The sequence below is a fragment of the Melospiza melodia genome, chromosome 1 (assembly GCF_035770615.1).
Source record: "Melospiza melodia melodia isolate bMelMel2 chromosome 1, bMelMel2.pri, whole genome shotgun sequence".
In the NCBI taxonomy this organism is placed as follows: domain Eukaryota; kingdom Metazoa; phylum Chordata; class Aves; order Passeriformes; family Passerellidae; genus Melospiza; species Melospiza melodia.
In genome coordinates, this window is record NC_086194.1 from 949,455 (window position 1) to 975,860 (window position 26,406).

General features: G+C 51.1%; 1 protein-coding gene across 11 annotated transcripts in view; it reads right to left on the reverse strand.

Annotated features, from left to right (window-relative positions):
* The window catches only part of MAP4 (microtubule associated protein 4), a 154,692-nt gene that overhangs the window by 110,194 nt on the left and 18,092 nt on the right, over positions 1-26,406 (reverse strand). For all 11 annotated transcript variants that reach the window (XM_063161256.1, XM_063161372.1, XM_063161430.1 and 8 more), the window contains exon 2: positions 13,864-13,915. The gene's annotated coding sequence lies outside the window, so the exon portion shown is untranslated. The remainder of the gene's footprint in view (positions 1-13,863; positions 13,916-26,406) is intronic.

Here is a 26,406-nt window from a genome sequence, read left to right on the forward strand (position 1 = left end):
GGCAGTCCCACCCTGCTTGTTTTTCTCTCTCCAGCCCACGGTGTTTGTGCTCTGGGGCTGAGATTTGGGTCATTTGTCCTTGGTGCCCAGCTGGAGCAGGAATTGTTTTGTCTCCCTGCTCTGTGCACAGAGCTCACCGTGCCCTGATGTGAAGCTCAGACCCACACACTAAAGCAGCACAGGATCTGAAAATATAAAAGCTAAACCTGAGGCCTCACAGACAGCCCTGCAGTGACAGTGACACAGCATTCCAGCCCCAGAGCCCTGCCAGGTCCCTCCACGGCTCCATCCTGCTCCAAACAGGCTGGACCCAGCCCCTGGCCAGAGAGGGAAGAGAAACCTGCTCCATCCAGGAGGAGCAGGGAAGGAACACTTCCTCACTTTTGCTCCTTTAAACAGGAGACCCTGATGTCCACACATCCATTATCCCATCAGATCCACTTGCTCCTGTAAAATTAGCTCCAAACTCCATCCCAAATGAGCTGCCTGGCTGGGAGGAGCAGGGACAGCTCATCATTCCCATTTCTCCTGGGTAAGTCAGGCGGCTTTTCTTAGCTGTGAGTGTTGGGAGCACTGAGCCGTGGCTGCTGAGGAAACAGGAGAGCAGAGATCTGCAGAGTCATCCTCCTTCAGAGCCCTGGAATCCATGGAAAGATTTCTGCATCCATCTCCCAGGGGAGAGGACACAGCGACCGCCTGGGCCGCCGACGTTCCTCACATTCCCTGGCTGGGCACAAAATTCTGTGACCCAATCTGGGCATTTCTGATATTTTGGCACAGCCTAAACCAATGGGATTCACTTATTTATTGGTTTAAAGTGAAACACAGCAAGAGCTCTGCTTTGTGGCTGTTTCTGGAGTCACAGGAAATCCCTCAGATCACCAGAAGCTTCTCAGAGGCAGAGAGATGGAGGCTGAGAGATCCTTAATGAAATCTTCCCAACACTTAAAATCACACTCAGCTCCAGTGCTGGAAAAACCAGCTCAGAAAGGGTGACCAGAACCATATTCAGGCATGATTATGATTCCCCAAGGAGGATGTGCAGGTACCACCCCTGGCAGAGGGAAGGTCTCCGGTTCTTTGGGATCTCCAGACCTGCTGGACCAGCCCAAGCACCCGATGGCATCATCAAAGCAGGATTAATTAGGAGATTCCAGATATTTGCACAGCAAAATCAAACCAAACTTCAGCTTGGAGGTGCTGCTGAGAGCAGAGTGAGCTGGCAGCTTCCCAGAGCTCCTGGGAGGGCACACAGGGAGGCAGCACATCAAATATTCCTGATTTCTGTGCACGTTTGGACTGCCAGCAAATGGGGATTTCAGGGAGAGTCACAGAGCCACCTCCTCCTTCAGACAACCCAGAAATACAGCAAGGGATTTTCCAGCTATTATTTATAGGCTTAAATGACTGCTGCCCTCCTGTGTGAGAGGCAAGAGACAGGGCAGGAGCAGAGGAGACAGGTTTGGGGACAAAGGGAGCAGGTTTGGGGACAAAGAGAGCAGATTTGGGGACAAAGGGAGCAGGTCTGGGGACAAAGAGAGCAGGTTTGGGGACAAAGAGAGCAGGTTTGGGGCATTTGATGATTTTTAGCCTGAACTCCTTAAACAGACAAAGCACTTGTAGGGTTGTTTCCCTTCTCAGCACAAACTCCCTGAGCCTTCTGGCTCACTTTAATTTCTCAGAATAAATTCAGTCAGCCCCAGAGCCTCCAGATTGCTATAGAAAAACCAGAAATGCACAAGTAAAGAGAAAAGAGTTCTTGCTATTGCCTCCACAAGGGAACACAAGGACAACACAGGCTGGACAGGGCTTGGATCACTCTGGGACAATGGAAGGTGTCCCTGCCATGGCAGGGGTGGCACTGGATGGGCTTTGAGGTTCTTTCCAGCCCAAACCAGTCTGGGACTCCGGGATGTGACCACGAAACAGCTCTGAAGGCTTCACACAGATCTCAGGCACTTCCACAGCCCCTCGATGGCCACAGAGCAGACAATAAACAGGAAGTTTTCAGTTCTCACTTCAGATGGGTTTAATGAAGTCCCAGCAGGATCCCAAAGCCGAGGCAGAACTCCAGCCCTGATTGCTTCCCCCTGTCACTGCCTGCTCCAGCCACTTCCCCCTGCACGTCTGGCATCTCCTCCTTCCAGCTCTCAGGTCACAACAGCCTCTCCCACCTGGGCCTCCCACCAGGCCTGAGGCTCCTCAAGGTGTCCATCAACTGCAGGGTGTCATTCCTTAGGGATTTGGAGCCATTTCTCTGTTTCAAGCATTGATTTTGCTGTTACTGGTGCTGCAAATAAACTCAATTTGCTGCATCCCAGTCCTTGATGATGATTTCTGCTCCGTGATCAGAAACATTCTCATCAGCTCCATTTCCCTGAGGAAAGCACTGATAAGGCCACTGAGCTGTGCCTTCCCCACCATCAATTATTCAGATGCCACATGAATTAGCAGAGCCTGGCAGCAGACAACTCCAGCATCCCTGCCTCGTTGGGAATGTTAAAAAGATTCTCTCCGTTTCTGGAGATTTGAGGAAATTTCTATTTTCTCCCTGCCTCGCAGCCACTCGTGGCTTGGAGAGCTTCAATTTCATGGGGTGCTGAAGTCTCCAAGGAGAAACAGGCACAAATCCCACTCCAGCCAGAGGCAAGTTGTAAAACAAGCTCCTCTCTCTATATGTGGAGCTCCTGCTCACTGTCAGCTCCAAAGCCATTGCTGAGGGTGGCCCGAAGGCTGCCAGACCAGCATTTCCCAGATTTACTACAGCAGCTCCCACCTGCTCTTTTTAAATGTGGATATTCATTCATACTGGAATTATCTCTATTTGATCCAACCAAAAAAAAGGAAGATTTTTTTCTTTAGAGTGCAGGGACTTTAAGCAAAGTGCAGGACCAGAAGGGCACCCAGGGGAGGCAACAGCAGCCAGGATGACTCAAGGCTCCTTGAGTTCAGCTGTGCTTTGGTGGATATGGGGGTGTCAGTCAAAGGTTGGGATCTGTGACTGTGAAGGATTCTGTGAAACTGCAGAGAGCATCCCAGGAACATCACACACTCCAGAACTGCAGCGAGGAAAAGCTCCCAGCACCCATAAAAACTGCACTGGAGCTGCAAGAGTGCTGCAGGAACCATGGCACCAGCAAACCCCACGGGACAATGCACATTCAGAGCTGGAACAAGCCCAAGGTGACAGGGCTGCTTCCAAGGAACCCAGCCTCATCCATGGAGCAATGGATGCTCCAGGAGCCTCTCAGCTCTGCAGTGAGCTCTTCAGAGGAGCTCCAGGCTCTGCACTGCTCAAACACAGCCTGTGCCCCAGCCAGAACTCCTTTTACTGACTTGGAAATAATGTTAATCAGGGACATGTAATATTCATGTTACCAACTACTGGAATTCCTCAAAGCCCTGCATTTCACAGAGTGAGCTCCCTGAGGCACATGGAGCACTCCAGCCTTGACCTTGCTGTGATTCCACCCCACACCTCACTGGTGATCCTGGCACAGCCAAAACCTGCCAGCAGCCAGAGCCTCTGCCTCTGCCCCTTCCCATCCTGCTGCCAGTGCATCCCACAAAGAATTCCCTCCAAAGAGCTCAGCACAGCCCCACAGAGCCAGGATTCCAGAGAGGAGTCCCTGCACACCCATCACATTCCACTGAACATTTCCTGAGGAAGGGGTTTTACAGGATTTCTGTGAGCCAGAGAGGATCCCTGTTTACCCCTGAAAGAATTTCCTACCAAGGTGGTTGACATAGAAACCAAGAAGGAAAGAAGGATAAATAAGAGAAACCTGCAGCTGCCTGTTCCACTGAGCACTTTGTCTCTCCTGACCAATGAGTGAAGTGTAAACTCCCTTTTGTAAGTTTTGTAAGACTGTATAAAAGCATGCATGCTGTAATAAAAAGGGTTTGAAGCCTTCTGGAAATGGAGTGTGCTGCTTGGTATTGTCTCTGTTTCATCTATACCAGTTTCCCTCTCTCACAGCATAGCTGCCTGGACAGGACTGATGCCATCACTGCCAGGTGTGATGGAAGGTTCCAGTCTGCACACAAAGGGATCACTGTGGCCAGGGCTGGTGTCAGCAGAGGAAAGGGAACAGAGAAACAAATACCAGGACTTCGAGGAATTCCAGTGGTGGGCAACATGAATATTACATGCCCCTGATTAACATTAGTTTCAAGCCAGTAAAAGCAGTTCATAAAAATAAACTCCACATTCTGCACTTATGCAAAATAGAAGTAATTAGCTGGAGTCAGATCTCTGCCAAAGATCAAGGCAGAAGGAATATCCAAATGCAAGAGAACTGGGGAGAATTCCTGTTTGAGCATGGCTGAATGTACACACACACACAGAGGTGTGTGCAGGTACCTGTGTCATGGGATGCTGTCAGAGGATGGTTTGGCTTGGAGGGATCTTGGAGATCATCCAGTGCCACCCCTGCCATGGCAGGGACACCTCCCACTGTCCCAGGTGCTCCCAGCCCCAGTGTCCAGCCTGGCCTTGGGCACTGCCAGGGATCAGGGGCAGCCACAGCTGCTCTGGGCACCTGTGCCAGGGCCTGCAGCTCCCTCCCAGCCAAGCCTCTGGAGCTCAGCATTTCCATGGCACAGATGCCCTGCTGGATCTCATTCAGCTGCACTGAGAGCTCTGCAAACTCTCCTTTCAGGCTCTCACCTGCAGGATTTCCATCAGTTCCCTCCTGGCCCTGTTCCAGCCTCCCCTGTGCCCAGGTGAGGAGACTGCAGAACCAGGCTGTGTTATCAGGGCACTCCTGCTGCTCTCAGGCTCTGGGGAGCCACACTCTGCCCAAGAACCCAGACAGAGAACTCCAGACACCCAGGAGAGCAGCCCTGCCACATTCCTGGGAATTGCAACTCCTGCAATTGCTCTGCACTTGCCCAAAAGCCTGAGGGGGGTTTTGCAACTTCCCTGTGGAAGGAAGGCAGCACAGAGAGGCAGCACCAGAGAGGCATCTCAGCTCCTCAGCCCCAGACAGGGCCCTGAGCCACCCCCAAACCCTCCAGTGACCCCACACTGACCACCAAGGCTGCCCAAAGCCACCACACTGACATCAGTGAAAGTAAAACTGCTCCAGCTGCCCTCCTGTCTGAATCCCTGGCAGGAGAACATGAAGGAATCCCTCGTGGAGCAGCCCTGGAGAAGGAGGGATGGTGGAAAGGGGAGGCTCACACAGGAGAGGGCTGGAGGCCAGCATAGCCACAAGTGGATGAAAAGCAGAGCTGGGAGGCGTTAGGAATGTCAGGCTGAGCAGAGAAGAGAGATACAATACAAAGAACCACCCCAGCACCCAGAGTCCCCTCAAGCTGCACCCATTCCCACAAAAGATCTGTGGCACTGGTGCCTGCAAAGAGCCCTTTCCTATGGGTAATTATGGCTGAGATAAGAGCACAGCACCCTCCTGAAATTCCCTCCCTTTGGGCAATGTCAGGGCCATCCAGCACTCAGCAGGATGGGGTAAGAGTGTCCAAGCTGGATTGCTCCATCCTGAGCTGTCCCCCTTCCAAGCTGATAAAAAGTCACATTAATAAACTTGCCTTAAGTTACAGAGAGAGGTGCTCTGCCAGAGCAGCTTCACTGGGAGGACAGGAATAACTTTCCCCTAAGCCCCAGCAGGGATTAGGGACTCTAGAAGGTGGGGATTAATGCTCTTGGCTGGCCTTCAAAAAAGCCACATGGAAGATGAGTTCATAGATAATAACTGTGAGGGACTTTCAAGCGTGGATCTCTGCACAGGCCTGGCAGCACTGAAGCCAGAGCCCTAAAAAGGACTCCAAAAATCAAATATTTATCTAAGGGAAAAAAAAAAAAAACCAGAGTCTGCCCACCTTCAGCCCAGACCTGGAAGTTTTAGCTGCCAAGTGAGGAGCTGTAAAATGCAGCCCCCAGAGCCCTGCAGGCCTCAGGGCCTCGCAGCAGAGGGGATTTCTTGTGCTGCTGGCCCAGAGAGGCAGCACCAAAAAAGGAGAGTTTCATCAATCATGGGGGAAGAGGCTCCTGGCTCTCCTGGCACGGGGCAGCAGTGGGGGCAGGGGAGGAAAGGGCTGTTTGCAAAGCACTTTCTCTGCAGGATGCTGGGCCGGGCCCAGCCCCAGCAGCTGCTCTGTCAGCTGCTTTCCTTTAATAGCTCCGGGCAGGAGGAGCTGGATCCCACCTCGCCCCCAGGGCAAGCCCACGGCACCGGGACAGCCTGGCTGTGCCACAGAGATCCCACCCTGGCACAGAGGGCATCACCCACAGCTCCCATCTTCACTCCTCCTTCCCCTTCCTGCAGCTCCACCTCACTGCCACAGCCTGGGCACCACCAACGGGACAAGTTCCACCACAAAACTTCACTCAGCCCCTCTGAGTTCATCCAATTCCACGTTTGTCTTACAGACATTTCTACCGGAATAATGGATTTTGTTCCCACGTGAGAATTTGGGTGTTCATTTCTAAGATGGGATGAAAACTGTACAGCACCAACACTGGAAGGACAAACCCAGAGATGAGAATGAGGTCAAGTCATGCTGTGAGAAAGAAATTCAGAGGTTTAGACTGACCTAATTACAGTTTGAGTACCACTGTGCAGGCCCTCAGTGCCTTCATCAACTCCCAGTTCTGCCTTCTGTATATATAATAATATATAAATATGTGTATAGACACATCTGAGAGTGTAGGAGGGGAAGCAAGGTCAGAGAGGACAAATCCTGAATTAATTCTGGGGATCAGGCACAGGCTGGACACCACCTCTGCTTCCAGCCACTCCTCACAGGCTCAGCTCCTTTCCCTGCACAGAACAGCTCCAGTTGTGCCAGTGACTGTACCAGAGCAGCTGCTTCACTTTAATTAAAATAAGCCCTTCTCCTGACAGTTTAATTACAGAGCACCAGAACCTGCCCATCAGGACACAGGACTGGAAGCTTCCACATGACAAAGTTGACTGTGGAATTACTTTCATTCACGGCAACTCAGCACCAGCTTGGTGTTCCAGAGGAGTGGAACAGCAAACCCGGCAATGCTTTTTCAAGGGGATTTCTCAGGAGAAAACAAGATTTCAAAGCTTTAAACACTACTGGAAGGTTAAAAAGCTTTGGAAGAATAAACCTAAGTATCTCTATACAAAGGAATGAGTTTTAGCTATCTGCAAATTCTGAAAGACTTTGGCTACAGCAAGTGAGGGACTGCAGGGGCTCTGAGGAGTGTGGCTTTGCAAACTCCCAGAAAACAGACAAAATCTGCCCAAGAGAACCTGGGAATGGGACAGAGACACACTGGGAACGGGACAGGGACACAATGGGCTGCTGCAGAGGGCAGGGGCTGCCCTTTGGGAACCACAACAAAGCTGTGGGGAGGCTCTGACAGGCAAAGCAAATGCTCTGTTAGTGCCTGGCTCTGTGACCATGCTGGGGCCCTGCTCCTGCTCCATGGGGATGTGCCCACACTCCACACACAAGCATGTCCCCACTCCATCCAGGGGGATTTTCAGGCCAGGAACCAAACTCCCTCCTTTTCTGTGGAGGTCACTCAGGTGCTCAGAAATTCATGGAGAATTAAAATCCCTAAACACATTTTGGGTGGGAGCAGAATAGACCCGGAAGGCTCCAAGCTGTGGAGCCTGTTCCCACCTGCTCTGGGATATCCCTGTTCCTGCCTCTGTTCAGCCCAGCCCTTGGATATCCCTGTTCTTACCCTGCTGTGTACAGGGTATCCTGTTTGGGATATCCCAGCCAGCCTCCACACATTGCTGTGCCACTAGAACATGCTCAGAAAGGGCTTTTTGCACCACCTTTGGCAATTCCATGCATGGATTGTGTTCATCCTGGGCAGCTCCACAACTGATGCAATGGGGATTAACCACATTCCACATTAATAGGACTTATTCCTAAGTAGGGATATTTGTGCCCACACACAGGTGAGAAATACAAAACTCTGAAATCCTTTTAAACCAAGGTAGGAGCCTGTGGGAACTTAGGGTAAGGGGGATATTCATTCCTCTGATTGCTCTGGGGGACCCTGACCCCCAGCAAAACACTGCCTTTGACTCTGACTTGTGGGGAAGGCTTCTAGGATTTCTAGATAAACTAGAAATTACAATAGTGAAAGACAGATAATAGAGATTAGTGTAGTGTATCACTGAGGTGAGAAAATTAGGTTTTAGGGTGTTTTAGTATATTTTAGTATGGAGTTAAGGTGGAGGACAAAGTGGTGGCCTGAGGTGCTTCTCCTTCTTCATCTACTCTATTTTCTGTAGTGTCGTAGTACAAAGTGATTAAAGGAGATTTACCACAAATTTTAGTTATGTAGATGAACAGAGGATGAGTATTGGTAAAAAAATGAAAATAAAGTACATTTCTAAAGTTAATTGAACAAAGTGATTATAAAGAACTTTAAGACTGTCCATGCCTCAACCATTTTAGTGGTAGTTTCCCTAAGCACTAAATCCAGTCCAGATGATACCAAGTTTTTAATCCCCTTTTGATGGAACAACACCCTCTGCTTGCAGACAGGCCCAAGGGGCAGAGCAGACCCTACAGCTTGGCAGAAGGGGCCCGAAGAGGAGTTTGTAGGGTTTGAAATGTAACACAGGATGGGAATGTCATGATTCTTATAGGCTGTATGGAAATGCTGTAGGATTTGTATCTTGGACTAGATTGGTTAGTGAGAATCAGAATATTTAGCACAGAAGATTTATTGTACTGTAACAGGAACATCGCTCTCTTACCCTTTTCCTCTCTTACCCTCTCATCCTCTCTCCCCCTCTCTTCTCTCAGGCCTGCTCTGAGCTGTGGCTGCAGCTCCCAGCAGGGCCCTGCACCCAGGCCCTTTGCAATGAACCCCAAATCCCAGCAGGGCCCTGCACCCAGGCCCTGTGCAATAAACCCCAAATCCCAGCAGGGCCCTGCACCCAGGCCCTGTGCAATGAACCCAAATCCCAGCAGGGCCCTGCACCCAGGTCCTGTGCAATAAACCCCAAATCCCAGCAGGGCCCTGCACCCAGGCCCTGTGCAATAAACCCCAAATCCCAGCAGGGCCCTGCACCCAGGCCCTGTGCAATAACCCCAAATCCCAGACCTGGCTGCAGAGATCTCTCGTCTCTGTCCATCCCCACTTTCCTATCCCCCTTTGCTCCTACACTCCAGCAGCCCTGCAGCTCCTGCCCAGGGCAGGGCCAAAGCCACAGCTCCAGGGAAGTGTTCAGTGGCACATCCAGCAGCATTTCATCCAGAGGGAGCTCTGCCAGCCCACAGCTCAGCAGGTGCATCCCCACCTCCCTCAAAAGGGACCCAGAGGTTGCTGACTGATGGACCCAGCAGGCTCTGGAAGCAAGGAGAGCTGCAGGTGCAGGGCAGCCCCTCCTGCCTGGGGCCCTGCAGCTCATCCCTGCAGGCCGGGGGTGCAGGGGGATAGAATATAAGAAAATTAAGATAGTGTAGAAAGTAATCTTACCCCTAAGGAGCTGCAGCTGGGCCAATTATCAAAGATTAGGAACAGGCCTGACTTTACCAGGCCACAGCTGTAAGCAACAAGAAAAAAGAGTGCTATAAAGGAGTGGGGTGGCCTTGAGAAAGGAGCTGGAGTCAGTTGCCTGCTTTGTGAAAAAGGAAGTCAGTGCTCTGAGAACTGCCCACCAGAAACACCAAGAAGGTATGGAACCTTTGTGATAAGGAGACAGCAGCATGGAACCCCTGCAATAAGATGATAACAAGGGGATGCCAGCCCAGCCCTTAAGCTGCTGCTGTTATTGCCTCCCAGCAGGACACTTAATTCTGCCCAGGCAGGGGGACACTCCTGCTCTCATGTGATGTTTATTCTTAGAGAGGATCCCGGGGATTTTTCTTGAGCTGCTTCAGCCCCACAGCTGGCCCAGGGCCAGAGCAGCAGCCCTGAGCTCCTGGGCAGGGAGCAGGGCCAGCCCAGGTGCCACAGACACAGCACAATTTACTGTGGCACCTTGGGCAGGAAAGGCCTGGTGACTGAGGGGAAAGAGTACCCAGAAAGCTGTTCCTGCCACACAAAGTCCATGACAGAGTCAGTAAAAAAAGCAGATGACAGGCACAGAGTGAGGCCAAGTGCTGCTCACATCCAACAGCTGAGCCCAATTCCTCCCGGCTGAGGGCAAAGAACAAATTCTACATTGGAGCCTTTCTGCTGTCCTGGCCTGGTTTTAATGACAAAATTCCTGCTGACTGAGAGATCAACCAACATTAGCTCCCAGTGACCAAGCACATCCAGCACAGCCTCACTTGGGCAAAGCTCTTCAAAGCAGCTGCAAACTTAAGGCCCTGAGACTCAGGCTGGTGAAGGCCCCAGTTTTTTTAGTTCTTCTTCTAGGAAATGAGCTCAAATGTTGCAAGGAGAAGAATGCAGTCTCAGTTCAAGCAGAACAGTGCCTGTGTGGCTTATCTAGTTAAAAATGGGATGTGCTGGTAGGCAGGAGCTTGGGGGAATGCCAAGAGCAGCCACAGCACGAGGCCTTGTGTGAGTTCTTGCTCTCAAGGAGAGAATTGTCTGTCTCTGAAATCTGATGAGGTGGCAGCAGGGGCAAGAACAGTCCTTTCTGAATGAATTAATGCACAAGAACAGCTCCCCCCTCCCCAAGTGCATGCAGGAAGGCAGGGGGAGGAAGGGAGGAGCTGCTGCAGCCCAAGCACCATTGTATTTACATTTCCGTGCTCCCGATAACAAACACATTCAAGGGTGCCTGCAAAACAAGGCTTTGCTTAGAAAACAAAAGATGAGATTTCATGAAAGAAAGAGCAATAAAGACATTCCAGGTGTCCCTGCAGCTTATCAGGTATGCTGTGGTGGTTTCCTTAGAGAATGATTCATTTTCTTATCCCAGGTGTGGCTGCAGTGTCCAGTGCCACACTGAGGTGCCCTTGGACATAGCAACTCCATTTAAAAAGGGAAAAGAGGGGAATAAATAAATAACTATTCAGTGTAGAACTGAAAAAAAATTTATTTTAGTTCAGGGTGCTTCCAACATCACTTTAGGAAAGTAAAACCTTGAGTGGTAAAGTGACTCAGAATCCTCAAATCCCTGAATGAGTTGGGCTGGAAGGGACCTCAAAGCCCACCCAGTGCCCCCCCTGGCATGGCAGGGACACCTCCCACTGTCCCAGGTGCTCCCAGCCCTGTCCAGCCTGGCCTGGGCACTGCCAGGGATCCAGGGGCAGCCACAGCTGCTCTGGGCACCCGTGCCAGGGGCTCACACCCCGTAACACTGACCCTAAGGATGGGGGTTTGTGGGGGCTTCTTCCCAGTTAGAGCCATTACACAACAAAATACAAATTTAACCAGCAGGTAACGTTTTCAGAAGTGTTTTCTCCCCATATGTACACGTGGAACCAACACAAGGACCAACTGAAGATCCTGGTGCCACCACCACCATTCCCAAACATTCCCTTGGGCTTGGCTGGAAGAGCTCCCAGTGCAGTGAGCAGGAGGAACTGGGGGACTCCTGAGGGACAGTCTGAGATAAAGGTTTGTGAAGAACCCAAGATATTCTCAGGCAGGTCAATCCAGGCAGCTCCTCCCTCGTGCCTCTCCCCCAGCTGCCCCAGGATGTGGGGGAGGAAGCTGCTGCTCCTCATCCTCACACCCAATGCCTGGGTTAAACATTCCCAGATAATTCACTCCAGGAAGCCCCTGAGCTGCTCAGTGCAGCCTGGGGAAACACCTGCAGGTCCTGGACCCCTGAACAAGGGCAGTGGGGCCAGGGATGCCTGGGGTGCACCACAGCTCCCCCAGAAATGGAGAAATGCAGGGAGGAGGATCCTGATGGCAAAGTCACCTCCTGGACGAGCTGGGAGGCACAACAGGACCTGTCAGAGCTCCAGGGTTGCCTGCAGAGCACTCCCATTGTTTCAGGCAGTTGGAATTGATGATCCCTAAGGGTCCCTTCCCACTGCAGATATTCCATGAAATCCAAACCCATTCCAGACATCCCAGGAGCCTGGCAGACCTTCCCTCCACACTGGGCCAGGCCAAGAGAGGCAGAAAAGAGGAAAAATAAAAGCCACTCAAGACTGGCAGGGGCAGGGAGGAGGAGAACACCAAGCTCTCCCATTGCTCGGTCACCTTCCCTGTGTGGCTCCTCCTGAGGAGCAGGTGACACCCTGTGACCCCTGCAGGGCCACCCAGGCCACGGGGACAAGCACGTGGGGACAGGCTGTGGGCATGGCCCCCCTCCTGCCCACCCAGGGCAGATAAGCCACCTTCCCTGGCTTCCCTTCAAGTGGCTTTGAGACAACAGCTTAAGATGCTTTGGCTGGTGGCCACAGCCCTGGGAGTGACAGCAGGAATGCCCAGGGAGCCTGGGCACAGCCCCTGCAGCACTGGGAGCACCTTCCAGCCTTCCATCCCCTCAGGAACTAACTGGGAGCACCCTCCAGCCCCCTCAGGAACTGGCACACAAGAGCCTCTTCACACCATGGACAGGAGCATCAGCCCCACTGAAAATAAAGAACTCTGCACCTATGGCATTATCTCTGCATGTGACATTTAAGGACACAGAAAAAAAAAAAAAAAAAAAAAAAAAAAAAGGCATCTGAGGAATAATTTTATGCGATAAGTGAGTTTTAGGGGACTTGTGAGGCTCCTGTGACCTGCAGTGGATAGAGATGGTGATGGTAAATCAGGGTGTTAAAGCTCTGTCTGTGTGACCCCTCTGCACTGCTGAGAGCCAAGGGTCACTGGGTGGAACCAGCTGTGCCACTGGCAGCTCAGGAAAAGGCAGATGGATGGCTCAAACAGGGAAGAAAACAGCAGATATTCCTCTCAGGACTTCAAGACATAACCAGCATTTGAGAACAATCCCAAACTGCTCTGCAGGAGACACCTGGGTCTCTCAGTCCACAGAAAAATCAGGAATAAATTGTAATTCCACCCCCACAGCACATCAGGTGAGCACCTGCACCTCAGACATCCCCAGTGCAGAGCTGAAGGCAGATTCCAGAGCTGGAGCTGTGCTGTGCCTCCCCCAAAGGACAGCCAGGATAAAAACCTGCGTGATCTGCTGCTCCCAATTCCCAACAAATCAAATCAGACTTGTTGTTTTTCTTAACCTAGTTTACCCATTTTAATCTTTTGTAGTCCTCTTACTCTGATAAAAAGAAGATTTGAATGACCAAGTTAAACAAGATGTGAGCCCTTTGAAGCACAAAAGGCAAGGAAAGAAAGTGGCCAGAAAGGATAAGCTTGGAATTCCACAGCAGCCCTGCTATCCCAAACAGAAACCAGCAATGTCTGAAACTTCAATAAATACCTGAAGGGCTGGAGCCAGGCTGGGAGAGCTGGGAATGTTCCCCTGGAGAGAAGAAGGGAAAGCTCCAGGGAGAGCTCAGAGCCCCTGGCAGGGCCTGAGGGGCTCCAGGAGAGCTGGAGAGGGACTGGGGACAAGGATGGAGGGACAGGACACAGGGAATGGCTCCCAGTGCCAGAGGGCAGGGATGGATGGGAGACTGGGAATTGGGAATTCCTGGCTGGGAATTCCCAGAGCAGCTGTGGCTGCCCCTGGATCCCTGGCAGTGCCCAAGGCCAGGCTGGAGCACCCTGGGGCAGTGGGAGGTGTCCCTGCCATGGCAGGGGTGGCACTGGGTGGGGTTAACCCAACCCAAACCTTTCTCTGACTCTGTCTGGCAGGGTTTTAACTGGCGGGATGTAGAAGGAGCAGTAATTAAAGGTTTATCAGAACAGAATGGAAGGTGAGTGCATTCCAGCCATGCCTGCTCCACACCAGCCCCCATCTCCCATCTCTGGCTGGGGCTGCAGTTCCAGCACAGCTGCTCTGTGTGCACACACAGCTGCACCAAACCCTGATCCTGACACAAACATCTCTGTTGGGACAGCAGAAATTCAGTTCCTACCTCAGAGCAGGGGTTCCCTGGGCAGGTTCTTCAGTCCTCAGGAGCTGCTGATCTGCAGGACAAAGCAGAGGGAGCTGTGAGCACAGAGCCCTGGCATGGCAGGAGTCAGTCAGGGATGCTGGGACACGAGTGCTGCCCCTCAGAATTAACTGGGAGGATTTGCTGCAGCCCCTCCAGTGATCCAGCAGCTTTTCCTGGTGCTCCCTCCTCAGCAGGAGTCAGATCTCCTGCTGCTGGTCAGGAGTGAGGGAGGGGATGCTGCCCCTCCTCTCAGCCCTGGCCAGGCACAGCTGGGGTGTCCTGTCCAGCTCTGGGCTCCTCAGCCCAAGGAGCTGCAGGAGAGGGTCCAGCAGGGCCACAGGGATGGTCAGGGCTCTGGGGCATCTCTGATGAGCAGGGGCTGCAGGAGCTGGGCCTGCTCAGCCTGCACAAGGGCAGGCTCACAGGGGATCCCATCAATGCACACAAATCTCCCAAACTGTGCCAGGAGAAGGTGCCAGACCCTGCTCAGTGGCAGCACCAGGAGCAGTGGCACAAACCAAACCCCAGCAGCAGGAGCAGCCTCTGTCCATGGAGGGGCAGAGCCTGGGACAGCTGCCCAGGGGGGCTGGAGTCTCCTCTCTGGAGCATCCCAAACCCCCCTGGGCACAGCCCAGGGACCCTGCCCTGGGTGACATCCAGAGGTGCCCCCACACTCCAACCACCGTGTGATTGCCATTTCCCATCCACACCTGCTCAGGATATTCCATGAAAACTGTGAGCCACTCTTCCCTCGTTGCACACCTTAATAGGTTTCTCCAAACACAGCATTAAAGCTGAATTAACACAGGCTGATCAGGACATCCCTGCCCTAAGCAGCATTTCAGGTGCTCAATGAATGGCTTAAGAGCTCCCAGGGCCCCTGGCAGTCCCTAGCACACCTGCCCAGCCACGAGCTCACCCTGCTCTGCTCCAGCTCCTTTCCTCCTTTTGCTGTGATTCCAGTGCAAATCCCACCAGATTTACCAGCAACCATCTCCTCACCTGCCTGTCCTCTTCCAAAATTTTCTACCCAATATTTTACATTCTGTTGATAATGTTTCTTAATTGTGAAGCAAACACAGCTGTTAAAAAAATTTCTATCCCAGTAATTACTCCTTCTAGCCCCCTTGCAGAAGAGAACATCAACTGAGCCATAGAGTTCAAGCATTTCAATCCCGATGGAGAAATAAATGTCCAACTTGTTCTCCAGCACTGCAAGTCATCAAGCCAATCTCCCAGGAAAATATCATTTCAGCAGTCAGACAGAAACACCAACCCATGTTCCTCTCCCCACAGATGGGCATTTCGTGTTCCAGGGAAGTGAAATGCCAGAGCTTTTAGCTAAATGAGGAAACAGCCCAGTGAAAAGTGTCATTTTAGCTTCAGTGGAGCACTCAGGAGTGAGAAAAGCCTTCCAGAGAGTCCTGCTCCCTCCAGAAGGGCTGGGAATGGGAGTTGCCACATTAATTAAGGAAAGGAGAAGTCCCTAATGCAGGATTCAGCTGCACCAGGTGCTCAGCTCACACACGCAAACCACACCACACTCCTTCCTCCACATCCTCACTGGCAGGTGAGCCACCCTGCGACACACTGGGACATCAGGACGTCCTTCTGTCCAGCTCCTTCCCCTGGAGAGCACCCCCAGCCCCTCCAAGGCATCAGAGCCCCCCTGGCTGCTCCCCTGGCCTCCAGCCCACAGCTGAGCTCCACTCTCACACACGAGATTCCAATCTCTTTGCACTGAAACCACCAAAACTTTACCTTATTTGTTAAGAAAAACAACCCAGAGACCTCTATTTTCGGGCAGAACTGAGGAAAATGAGAAGCAGGAGCTCCTTTTTTGGTTGAGATGGGGCAGTGCTGGGTCAGCCTGGTAACTGTGAGATAAAATCCACCACAGCTTCTTGGCTGGGCAAACCAACCTTTCCTTTGGTAAAGCTGCACCTCTGGCTGCTGTCTAAATAACCCCTGAAGGGCAGAATTCCTGTACTGTGGGGGTTTTAACTGCTCCCATTGTAAAATTGATGCTCTTTAAGTTAGGGGGTGCTCTCACTGACAAGCAGAAGTGTTAAATATCTAAAACTCAACAGATTTGCTGGAATTGAAGGTGTGGCTGCAAAGATTTCTTATGTTTTTGGTCTTAAAATAATCTGAGAGACTCTACCCCATCCCCTCACATGATAAACTGAGGAAGACTCTGGCTGCTCCAGAAGCCTTGCTGAACAGGAGAAAACCTATATATCCAGCAAATCCCAGCTCCTGTGCCCATGGTTAACAGGACTCTCTGCAGTTTGGAGAAAACCCATATATCCAGCACATCCCAGCTCCTGTGGCCATGGTTAACCAGGACTGCTCTCCTGTTTGAAAAACCCATATATCCAGCACATCTCAGCTCCTGTGGCCATGGTTAACCAGGACTGCTCTCCAGTTTGGAGAAAACCCATATATCCAGTAAATTCCAGTTCCTGCGCCCATGGTTAACAGGACTCCTCTCCAGTTTGCAGAAACACCTCTGAGAACTGTTTTAAGGAGCAGACAGCTGTCCCTGCATTGTGACCCCGAGCTCCCAACTTCCTTCCTCCCTTCCAGCAGTTTCCCCAGAGCTGCCATGGAAAAGCAGCCCCAAGGCAGAGCAGGGATCCCAGGAATGCACTCCCCAGTGCCTGCCTGCACTATCAGGAACAGGCACTGCCTGGCCTGCAGACTGCTCCCTCCGAGATCCAGTTCCACATCCTGCACCAGTAGTTCTTGTTCCTCAGCTCCTCAGCTCCCCATCCTCTTGGTACAGAGCATTCCAACTTCAGAGATTCCCCTCCCAGAAAAACTGCACCCCATTAACACACTGAGTACACCAGTTCCCACCCAGGAGCTCACCAAGCACACCCCATCCCTAACACACTGCTTATTCCAGGGAGTTCCAAAATCATATCCACATTTCTGGGCAAACATTAACAATTCCCTTCAGGGTTTTGTGATTTTGATGGTTCTTACTGCTTTTAGTAGCACCTACTCATCCCTAGCAGTCTACCAGCCCTTTTCAGGATAACTCCCAGCTCTGGCTGCTCCTGGGGAAAAGCCCTGAGCCCATCCTGGTCAGCCACCCAACAAGGATGAGGGGCAGCAGCTCCCAACAGGATCACCACAGGACTGGGTCCAGTTCCAGAGCCCAGGACTGTCCCTGTCCCTGCTCAGGATGGCACAGACAGGAGCAGGGCAGTGCCCTGGATCATCACTGACCCAGCCAGGTGGAATGCACTCCAGAGCCACTGAGGATATAACAAACACAGAATGTGCCATTCCCCACCCCAGCAGCCCTTATCAGCTCCCTTAAATCACTTTGTGTTTTCCCAGCCCAAACTCAGGAGTGTTGCTGTGCCTTGCAGGAGAAAGCCCCTCAGCCTTGGAGCTTCCTGTTCTCTCACCCTTCAGGCCTGCTGCCCCAAGCTCTGGATAAACAGCTCCCTTTAAATAGCTCCTGTCTCCAGCACACACACACAGGCCATGGAGATCACTCACAGAGGGGCCAAGAGGGGCGTTGCCCATCCCAGCTCCAACATTCCTCATGCAGAGCAGTCCCAGGGTGTCGGGTGCCGGCTCCAAAGGCAAAGGCTGCTGAGCCCCGAGCTAAATATACACCCTGCCCATGAAATCCAGGTTGGGCAGCTCAGATTTCCATCCCTGGCTCTTCCCAGCAATAACCACAACAACCTGACAAGGAGTTACAGAACCACAGCATGGTTTGGGGTGGAAGGAACCCTAAAGACCTCATTTAAGATTACCTTCCTTAAAGACCTTCCCTGAGAAGGAAAATTGCCTTTATGGCCACAACCCCCTATGCTGTCTCCGTGCCTGTTCCTGAACTCACCAAGATCCTAAACCAAGAGTTTATCTACAAATATACAACGGGTTTTTTTCCTTCATGGGCACCACTTCCAGATGCTCAACGAATTTTTGTTCAGCATCAAACTCTGTTCCCACAATGGCATGAGACATCTGCATAAAGGTGACAGTAAATCCTAGGAGAAATGGATAAGGGAGCCGGGCAGGGGCTCAACCTGGAGAAAAGGGGGATCAGGGGGGCCCTTGTGGCTCTGCACAGCTCCTGACAGGAGGGCACAGCCAGGGAACAGCCTCAGGCTGGGCCAGGGCAGCTCAGGGTGGGCACAGCAGGAATTTCCCCATGGAAAGGGAGCTCAGGGATTGGGAGAGACTGCCCAGGGAGGTTTGGAGTGCCCATCCCTGGAGATGTCCAAGGAACTCCTGGAGGTGGCACTCAGAGCTCTGGGCTGGGGACAAGGAGGGGATTGGGCACAGCCTGGACTCCACGGCCTTGGAGATCTTTTCCAACCCAAATGATTCTGGGATTTGAAAGAGAATTGCTTTTACACTTAACTGCAGGCTTTTGAGTGGAGCTCCTCCCAAGAGAAGCTGAGTTAGACTAATAATTTAAAGAGTCTTCAGAACACAGGATGTATTTGCAGTGCACTTGAAGAGTGGAGCATTTTCCAGGGAAATATTCATGAGCAGCAAGTCCGAGCTCCGCGGCAGTCACGCAAGTCCTGCAGCCTGGAGAAGGGGATGATCCTCCCGGTCCCAGGTACACCAGGGCAGGATGAAACCCTTCCCCTGCCAAGCAAGCACACACTCTGTGGCAAAATCCACATTTCATCCTTATTAGAGGGGACAGACTTTCCAGTGAGAGTCTGGGGCAGCGATTGGGGCTGACAAAGTTGGAGCCCAGTGAGGCTCATGCAGTCAGACAGGAAATAAGCAGCTGCACAAGCTGGGCTGTTTTTATAGCACCGCGGAGTTGGGGATGTCAGGAGCAATTGGGAAAGAAGAAACAACGTGCAGTGACTCTGGGAAGCTGAGGAGTGACTCATGGGCTGCCACAGTGCCAGTGCCAAGGACCAGCCAAGGACCTTCCCAAAGGGCTCTGCAGCGCTGGGCAGGGCACCAAGGGCTGCACTCACCTGGGAAAGAACATTCCAGAAGCCAGAGCCCTCTGGTGTGTGAGCGCCTGAGACAGGAACGTGGGAGAGACTGTGTTACACATGAACTCTGTGTGACAGGAGGCTGCAAACACCCAGACACGGCTGAGATGAAGGACTCTGACACAAGCGATGCGCAGAAAGATTCAAAGATCTTTCTGAAGTGTCAAAACAAAAACCCTTAACATCCAGATTCACACCAAAAAGAAAGCCAGCACCAAAAGCCAAGGCAGAAATTGCCCTTGTGAGAATCAGCAAGGCCTGTCTGTGCTCAGCAGAGGCTCAATAAAAAAAGAAAGTGATTTATTTAAGCAAGAGCGAAGTGTCTCTTTTCACAGCTGAAGGACTCTGCTGCTCACAGGACTGAATTAGCTAAAATTAGCTCTCACAGTTGCATTCTCACCAGCACCTCCAGCCTCCCGTGTGGATGAGTAGTTTTGGTGAAAGCAGCTTTAATTTGGATTCAGAGCATGCAAATTTAAGGAGAATAGTGATTTCTGACCAGCTCCTTCCATGAACATTGATGCATAAAAAACACTGACTCTCACATTCAAGTTTAATCCTCTTCTGAAATATTTATTTTTGGAACAATTCAGGGAACAGAAAGCCTTCAGCCCAGACGGACTACATCTAAAAATAGAGGGTTTAACAATTCAGGAATTCTCCCTACTGTTGTGTCTGATCAATACAGATCCACTGTGACTCCTGTCATCTGCTTTATTTGTCAAAGCACATCCCCACTCCCACCCTCTGCCAGCAATATCCAACCTGCATCTTCTGGGATCCTCCAGGCCAGAAACAGCATTTCTAGTGATCTGAGATTCATAAAGACTCAGCTGCACACACATTATGCATTATACAAGGAGCAGCAAGAACGGAGTCAACTCCTGAACTATGAAATCATCCTTCAAGGCTGGAGCTCCTCCAGTGCCCACCCTGCCCTGGCTGGGCACCATTAATGAGCTCTTTGATGGCAACAAGGAGAAGAAGCAGCTTTCATTATCCAAATGTCATTTGCCCACTAATGAGAGGCTCTAAGCCTTCCTACAGCAGAAGGAATGGGAAGGAGCTCCTCAATGCCACAGCTGAGTTGGAGTGACCAGGAACATTCTCACAGATCAAATCCTGCTCTCCATCCACACCAGGGCTGCTACATGCAAACAGATCTGAGAATGCTCCTGGTCCATGGCAGCTCTGGAACAGCACCCAGCAGTGTGTGGGACAGGATTTCTGCCCAGGGACAAAGGTTGCAAGGGCAAATCTATTGAAATAAAACACCCCAGCACTGCCAGAAATCACCAAACATCCCACAACCCAGCAGCACAAGGGTAGCCAGAGACACCAGGCTGTGAGCAGCTCTCACTGAGCCCTTTTTATTCTCACATCTCCCCAGCTTCCTGGGAGCTCCAGCAGCACAGCTCACCTGGCACTACACAAGAGCAAAGCAGCACAAAAGCCTCCCCAGCCCACACCTGCAACAAACAGGGCATTTCTAAGGGATTCTCTCTCAGTGACTCTTTAAAAATTAACATTTTCACTGGTTTTTACAGAGTCTCTCACAAAGTCTCTCAGCCAAGGTGTAAGAGGCAGTTCAGCAGGTCCAGCACAAGGATCCCCTGTTACTGCACACACCACAGCCAGAGCAGCAGCAGGACAGGGCTGCTCCCCCTGGCAAGGCTGGGGATGATTCCAGAACAGCCCCTGAGGTTTATTCCACTCTCACCCATGACAAACCCTTGCTGTGCAGACCCAAGTGTCTCTTTCTCAGCCGTTTTTATGGCCTGGAAAGGCTCGGGATGGCCTTGGACAGCCCGCGCTCCAAAAGATGAAAAGAGTCTTCAGGTTTTTTTTCTCAGCCTTCAGTGTTTATTAGTTTTTTATCTACAAGATTTTCTCTCAGCCCAACAGAGGTCTGCACAGCAAGCCAGCCATGAGCACACTGAGAGCCCCCGGGCGGTCACCTATCTTTATACTCAAAATTACGTATACAATATTTACCTATTTTCCCCAATACCTTTCACCCTTATTGACCAGTGCACTTTTAGCAAGAACCAATCCCAAAGTGCCAACACCACCACAGAAGATGGAGGCCAAGAAGAAGAAGAAGGACAGGACACGCCCCAATTCCTCCATCTTACTTCTCCAGACCCCCCTGTACAGAAATCCTAAACCCTGTGTTTCACTCTAATGAACTTATCCCTTCACCATTCACCCAGTGAAATCCTCCCATCCTCATTCAGGTGTCGTCTCCCGTGCAGGATCAAAGTCCAGCCACCAGACACTTCTGGCAACATTCCAGGACTCCCGAGCCCCCCAAGGGTGGTCTCGGTGACTCTGCACATCAGTCCTGAGGTGCTGAGATCCCACACCCGAGGGCCAGTGGAATGGTGTTATGGACAGCCAAAAAACAGAGCGTGCAGCTGTGTCCTGCCGGCACCCCTAAATGGGCTTAGACAAAAGGCAGAGAGAGAAAACAGTGACAGAACAAGGAGTGATGGGTTTAAACTGAGAGGGGAGATTGATATCAGATATTGGGAAGGAATTCCCGGCTGGAGGGTGGGCAGGCCCTGGCAGAGTGCCCAGAGCAGCCCCTGGATCCCTGGCAGTGCCCAAATCCAGGCTTGGAGCAGCCTGGGACAGTGGGAGGTGCCCCTGCCATGGCACAGGTGGGATGGGATGGGCTTTAAGGTCCCTTCCTTTCCAACCCAAACCACTCCATGATTCTGAATCAAAGCCATGCACCTCAGAATGGAGAACCCCCTAATCCCAGTGGAACTACAAAACACTGGCTTTGCTCAGCTTTGGGAAAGGAAAACCAAGAAGGAAACAGCAGGCACCAACCATGATTTCCCCAACTGCACCAGATGAAGGGATGCTGTCTGCAGGGTCAGCTCAGGCCCTGCTGTGGGCAAACAGGAGCCAAGTTTGGATTTCCCACCCCCTTGGGCCCTGCCACAGCTTCAAAGCCAAACAGCTCCTGGAGAATTCCCAACTGTCCCTGACACTTATCAGTGTAAGAAAGCATGAAAATTCATGAGCCTGAGATCTCCTGATGCTTTCAAGGCTGATGCCTGCCAGGTTTCATAACTGCAGTGCCCAGCTGCCCATTAATATCTCTCACCTCCACCAGGTCACAGCCTTGCCCTGTGTCCTGCCCTGGGGGTGAGGGATTATCCATGGGGAGTGTGGGTGGCACCGAGCTGCAAGCTCTCAGCTCAGCTGATGGAACTCAGTGAGACCTCAAAGCCCACCTGGTTTATGGGATTTTATGGGATTTTATGGGAAAGGATCCATGCAGAGACCAGTGGGTGCTCCTGGAGCTCAGCTTTGCTTGGTGCTTGTGAATGGAGCATTTTACAGGGACTCCAGCACGGTGGAACCACTGACCTGTGCTGCTTCACCCCAACTCACAACTGCCCCAGTCCTGCCCTGGGAGTCCAACAGGGACTTTGGATTTAACTCCTGACTTGTCAGGTTGGAAACTTATTATGGCCATAGATTTTGCATGGATGCTTCAGAGGGAAAAAAAAAAGAGAAAAATACTCAAAGTTTAACAGAATACAGGCTGGCAGCATGACCAGGACACTGGGATAAAAGCTCTGAAAATACAAGTAATTTGGTTAATAAATATATAAATGTTTCCAGGAAGGTCATCGATATATATTTCTATAAATCCAAGTCTCCACATTATTTGGTTAATAAATATATAAATATTTCCAGGAAGGCCATCTATATATATTTCTATAAATCCAAGTCTCCACATTATTTGGTTAATAAATATATAAATATTTCCATGAAGGTCATCTATATACATTCCTATAAGTCCAAGTCTCATGCCCAGATGTGCCCTAAATAAAGAGCAGCATCTCAGCAGAGCAGTGTGACAGGTTAACAAGCAGATCAGTGTGACAGGTTTAATAAGAATACGCTGAGTACTTGAGGGGAATATTTCAGATGTGCAGGAACACACAGGGAGTGAGCCAGGCATTCCTCATGTCCCACCCAAGGTGATGGGCACTGTAAGATGAATCCTCCCCACAGCAATCTGAGCCTCTCCTCTGATTGCTGACGGCTTTTTATGAGCTGAGAGAACAGGACTGGATGGGATCTTGGGATGGAATTGCTGCCTGGCAGGGTGGGCAGGCCCTGGCACATCCCAGAGCAGCTGTGGCTGCCCCTGCATCCCTGGCAGTGCCCAAGGCCAGGCTGGACAGGGCTGGGAGCAGCCTGGGAGGTGTCCCTGCCATGGCAGGGGTGGATGGGATCAGACACAAGGTCCTTTCCAACACAAATCATTCTAAATTCTAGGATTTTGCTATTATATCAATTTTGGGACAATGATGATACAGCAGATGCTTCATCACTCTTTTTAGGCAAAAGGATTCCAAACTTTTGATTTTTAAATGATGCCAGACAGCAACACAAGCAGTGTTGGAGGAATACATTAAAAACCCAACACTGCACAATAGAGCAGGTTCAAAGCCTCAATCATCAGTTGATTTCTCTGTGAATTCTCAAGAGAAAACCATGAATGTGGATCAGAAGGAGAAGGTAAAAAAGGCATTTACACCCCATGCAGACACAGGACTGCTGCTGCTCCAGGGCTAGAAATCTCTGAGTTCCCTGCTTATTTTCTGGCATCTCCTGCTACTGAACCAGCTGCTCCTTGCTCATCTGAAACATCAGTGACCACAGCTCTGATTACAGCAAAGCACCAAATCTCCCTTGTTTCCTGACACACAAGCACCTCCCCGAGCTCCTGCCCCAGGAGCAGCGAGTGCTGGGGCCAGGGCAGGACAGACAAACTGCCCAGGGCTGCAGGGACCCACCTGAATATCCCAAAGCTGCCTACTGCAGAGCCTGGGCTGCCCACTGGAGAGCTACAGCTCCGTGCTGTGCCTCTGCAGCGGGGGACAAGCAGGGCCTGCACTGCAGGGCAAGGAATGGGCACTGCAACACAGCCCTGGCACAGGGTCCTGTCAGGCTGGGCTTTATTTCCTCTCCTTCCAGGTAAAAAGCTTTTCCAGGAGGTATGGCTGCTCAGCAGCACAGAGAGGATACACTTTGTCTAGTGTCAACATAGGCAAATCACAGGATCAGAATTGCAGGGACAGATTCAGATTCCAGGTAAACCACAGAATCAGAATTGCAGGGACAGATTCAGATTCCAGGTAAACCACAGAATCAGAATTGCAGGGACAGATTCAGATTCCAGGTAAACCACAGAAACAGAATTGCAGGGACAGATTCAGGTAAACCACAGGATCAGAATTGCAGGAACAGATTCACAGATTCAGATTCCAGGTAAACCACAGAAACAGAATTGCAGGGACAGATTCAGGTAAACCACAGAATCAGAAATGCAGGGACAGATTCAGATTCCAGGTAAACCACAGAATCAGAATTGCAGGGACAGATTCAGATTCCAGGTAAACCACAGGATCACAATTCCAGGGACACCTCCCCCTGTCCCAGGTGCTCCCAGCCCTGTCCAGCCTTGGGCACTGCCAGGGATGCAGGGGCAGCCACAGCTGCTCTGGGCACCTGTGCCAGGGCCTGCCCACCCTCACAGCCAGGAATTCCTCCCCAATATCCCATCTAAAGCTACTCTCTGTCAGTTTGAACCACTCCCCCTTGTCCTATCTCAGCTGAAGTCCCTATCCATGTTTTTTTGGCTTCTAGACTAGAGGGCATCCTCTGCTACAGAACTTAATGACACTCAAAATCTTTGCAGAGACAGCATGAAGCGTCAGAATCAATTCAAACCAAACCCACTCACAATATGACCAGATTCCAGAAGTTTGCAGCTACCTGAAAATTCTCCATGGAAAAGCCCAGATTAGCAAGAATTAAGCAATATCTGTGTGCTGAGATACCAAAGCTACTAAAATATTGAATTCCTGATTACACAGTGGCTTTGTCAGGACCCCACTGGGATCCAGCTGGGCAGAAAGCACTAATGGAACATCCCAAATTCTCCTGGCAAATTCAGGAGAAGCCTCAAAACATCACTTGACCTCCCCTGTGTGAGGACAGTGCCCAACACCTGACAGAACCTACACCTCAGCTTAGGCAGAGCTTTGTTAGGTCAGCCCTGAGTGATCTCCAGAACAACCAACGTCTCTCCATCCCAGAAACAAGAATTTGGGCACTACCAGGGTACAGGAGAACCAGAGAAAACCAACACTCTGCTGTTATTTCAGATTTCCAGCTAAAATCAGAGCAGATTCGTCCTGGGAGGTGCAAGCAGAAAGTGATACCTGTACCTGGGGAAAGGGGAGCTGGGAGATAAAGGTCAGGACAGGGCACCCAGATAGGGTTAAGGTCATTAATGTTTAGTTCTTTGCCTCTCACCTCACAGATCACATTTCCAAGGCACAAAGACACCTTACCCAAGCTTTTCAGACTCAGATTGAAAAACAAACCCACCAGCAAAAAAAAAGGCCATTTATAAGGGGTAAGTTTCCCTTTGTTAGAGGTGCATTGGAAAAGCAACCAGTCAGAATAAGACTCAAAGCCATCCTGTGGATAAATTCTTGGACTGAACTGTAACACATTCATTTATTCTGCATCAAAACTATGGATTTTAGGGATTTTTAAGCAGTGGCACCTCTTAGTAAATTCAAGGCAACAGTGGCCGGCCCTGAAATTACCTGATAAATCCTTCATATGTTTATTTACAACTGTAGTAGAGTAATTAAGGTTTCTAAAGCCAACAAAAAAAAAAAAAAAAAAAAAAAAAAAAAAAAAAAAAAAAAAAGTGGAACAGAAGATGAGCAGCCACTTCCCGTTATGCAACTGTCTGAAAAAACAGATTTGTTCAATTCAGCGTGAAAAACTGGGCTGGATCTGAGCACCCACCAGCAGCTGCTGACAGGTTCCAACAAGGTGCAGACAGCTGTGGGAAACCAGATCCCAGGAGCAAATGGCTGCAGGACCCGAGACAGGGGAATGGGAATGGGGCGCTGGGCACACCCAGACCCCAAACACTCCCTGCAGGGCTCCAGGGCTGGCACTGCCACCCCCTGTCCCTGCAGCCTGCCCTGAACCTGCAGGGTGCTGCTCAACAGCTCCCAGCGATGGGTTTGTGAATGATCTCTGGTTACAGTGATGGTGGGGCCAGCCCGATGTGGGGAGGGCAGGAACACCCCAGAATTACCATTGGGAAGGAGCTCCAAGGTCACTGAGTGAGCCCTGTGCCCAATGCCCATCCTGTCCCCAGCCCAGAGCTCCGAGTGCCACAGCCAGGAATCCCTGGGGCACCTCCAGGGATGGGCACCCACAGCCTCCCAATCCCTGAGCATCCTTTCCATATGGGAATTCCTGCTGTGCCCACCCTGAGCCCATTCCCTCTCCTCCTGTCCCCTGCTCACCACAAACTCCTCCCAAGCAGCTGCAGAGAGAGAAGTTCCCCCCTGAGAGCTGAGCACTTTCACTCTGCTGCGTTTTTGGAAGTTCAGTCACAGTAAACAACGAGCTGGGGAAGAACTTCAGGGAAAATAAAACCAAGGGAGAGATTCTGCACCCTCAA